The sequence below is a fragment of the Jaculus jaculus genome, chromosome 14 (assembly GCF_020740685.1).
Source record: "Jaculus jaculus isolate mJacJac1 chromosome 14, mJacJac1.mat.Y.cur, whole genome shotgun sequence".
In the NCBI taxonomy this organism is placed as follows: Eukaryota; Metazoa; Chordata; class Mammalia; order Rodentia; family Dipodidae; genus Jaculus; species Jaculus jaculus.
The window spans coordinates 47,318,160-47,321,065 of NC_059115.1; the positions used below are offsets into that span (position 1 = coordinate 47,318,160).

Below are 2,906 nucleotides of genomic sequence, written 5' to 3' on the forward strand. Positions count from 1 at the left end.
GTCTCTTCACTGAGTGGTGAGAGGGGCTCAGAAGGCAGTAGGGTTGCACAAGTTTGTAAATAAATTAAAAACCAAGCTAGGGGGCTGGAGAGATGGCTTAGTGGTTAAGCGCTTGCCTGTGAAGCCTAAGGACCCCGGTTCGAGGCTTGGTTCCCCAGGTCCCACGTTAGCCAGATGCACAAGGGCGCGCACGCATCTGGAGTTCGTTTGCAGAGGCTGGAAGCCCTGGCGCACCCATTCTCTCTCTCTCCCTTTATCTGTCTTTCTCTCTGTGTCTGTCACTCTCAAATAAATAAATAAGTAATTAAAAAAAAAAAAAAAAAACAAGCTAGGTATGGTGACCTGCACCTGGAATTCCAACACGTGGTAGGCTGAGGCAGGAGGATCATGAGTTAGAGACCATGTAAGTTGCATGGCAAGACCTTGTCTCAAAAGAAAAAGAAAAACACAATATTCAGAATTCTATATTTTAAAATGGTACATTTTATACTTTATAAATGAAACATTAATTTTAAAAGAAACAGGTGTGGTACACGCCTTTAATCCCAGAACTCAGAAGGCAGAAGTAGGAGGATTGCCATGAGTTCAAGGCCACCCTGAAACTACATAATGAATTCCAGATCAGCTTAGACTAGATCAAGACTCTACCTCAAAAAACTAAAAAAAAAAAAAAAAAAACCTAGAAATCGGGGGCTAGAGAGATGGCTTAGTGGTTAAGGTGCTTGCCTGCAAAGCCAAAGGACCCAGTTTCAATTCCCCAGGACCCATGTTAGCCAGATGCACAAGGGGTCGCAAGCATCTGGAGTTCGTTTACAGTGGCTAGAAGCTTTGGCGCACCCATTCTCTCTCTCTCTCTCTCTCTCTTCTTTCTCTAATAAATAAGTAAATATAAAAAATGCTTTAAAAAACTACTAGAAATCCCTTGCCAGTTAAAAAACAAAAAAAGCCAGGTGTGGTGGCTCACCTCTTTAATCCCAGCACTCAGGAGACAGAGAAGTAGGAGGATCGCTGTGAGTTCCATTGTGAATGCGAAGCAACCCTGAGACTACATAGTGAATTCCATCCAGGTCAGCCTGGGCTAGAATGAAACCCTGGGCGGGGGGGGGGGGGGGGGGAGGAAAAGAGTGCTTTGAGTTTGAGGCCAGTCTGGACTTCAAGAGTGAGATCCTGCTTCAAAAATAAAAATTAACTAATTAATTAAACACACACGCACACAAACAACCAAAACAAAAAAAGCTTTTAGTCCCTACCCAAGAATCAGGGCCTCCAGTAGAAGAAGCTTGGAATCTATTTTTAATAAACTCCCCAGTGGTTATTTTTGTTATTGTTTGTTTGGCTTGGGCCAGGGTGTCAAGTAGCCCAGGCTGGCCTCATACTCAGGACGTAACTGAGGATCACCTTGTCCCTCTGATCCTTTTGCCTCTACCTCCCGAGTCCTGGGATGCCAGGTGACACCAGGCCTAGCTGGCTGTTTGTTTTTGAGACTGGGTCTTGCTCTGCAGCCTAGTCTGACCTTTAAGTGGCTATAATCCTTCTGCCTCGGGCTCCCTAGTGCTAGGATTAGAGGCATGCATCACAGTGCCTGGTTTCTCAAGTGATTATTATCAAAAGGGAAGATTAGGAAAATCTCTTTGGTACATTGAGAACCCGAGTTGTCCTGCATGGACCCTTCTCTTCCATCTGTGACCAGCAACTTGTAAGGCCCCTTCTCCCCACCTCTGCCTTCTAGCAGTCTGTCCTTCCTGTCTCACTTCCGATACTCGAACCCAGCAGACATGATGGTGACTCACTTCCAGTATTAATTTGTGTTTTTAATGTTTTTGTTTCCATGTGAGAGAGAGAGTAGTAGGTGTGCCACTGCCAATGAACTCCAGACACACTTGCCACTTTATGCATTTGCATTTATGTGGGCACTGAGGAAATCAAACCTAGACCATCAGGCTTTACAAGCAAGCACCTTTAATTGCTAAACTATCTCCTCAGCCCCCCAATATTAAGTTTTTAAAGGATTACAGCTTACAACCCAAGGAATTACACAAACAGATGCCCTCATCATGAGTTCGCACAGAAGTATAAATCAAAGCCACAGCAAACCATCACCTTGTATCATTAGGGCGACCACTACCGAAAAGAAACTAGTGGTCCGGCATGGGGGTGCACGCCTTTAATCCCAGCACTTGAGATCAGAGGTAGGAGGAGGTAGGAGGACTGTTGTGAGTCTGAGGCCAGCCTGAGACTACATAGTGAACTCCAGGCCAACCTGGGTTAGAACAGGAGCCTACCTCAAAACACCAAAAAAGAAAGAAAGGAAGGAAGAAAGAAACTAGTGTTGGGCTGGAGAGATGGCACAGTGGTTAAGGTGCTTGCCTGCAAAGACTAAGGACCCAGGTTCAATTCTCCAGTACCCATGTAAGCATGAAAGCACCTGGTAGCATGGGCATCTGGAGTTCATTTGCAGTGGGTAGAGGCCCTGGTGCACCCATTCTCTCTCTCTCTTTATATCTCTCTGCCTCTCTCTCTATCACATAAATAAAAACTTTTTAAAAAAATTTAAAAAGGAAAGAAAAAAAGAAACTAGTGTTTTATGAAAGGAGAGGTTAGCATTCCCCAGACAAGGGTGAAAGAGCCCTTGGGCCTAACAAATATATATGGTTAAGGCACTGCAACTCACTTTGTGGCATCTAACCATTAAAAACGAATAATAAGGGAGTTGGAGAGATGGCTTAGTGGTTAATACACTTGCCTGCAAAACCAAAGGACCCAGGTTTGATTCGCAGGACCCACATAAGCCAGATGCACAAGGGGGCACATGCATCTGGAGTTCCTTTGTGGCTGGAGGCCCATTCTCTCTCTACTTGCCTATCTCTATATCTCTCTCTCAAATAAATAAATAAAAATAAAATATT

The 2,906-nt window shown here is 44.5% G+C and overlaps 1 pseudogene; it reads left to right on the top strand.

Annotated features, from left to right (window-relative positions):
* The first annotated feature begins 2,577 nt into the window (after positions 1-2,577).
* Positions 2,578-2,692, top strand: LOC123454976 (annotated as a pseudogene).
* The last annotated feature ends 214 nt before the right edge of the window (positions 2,693-2,906 follow it).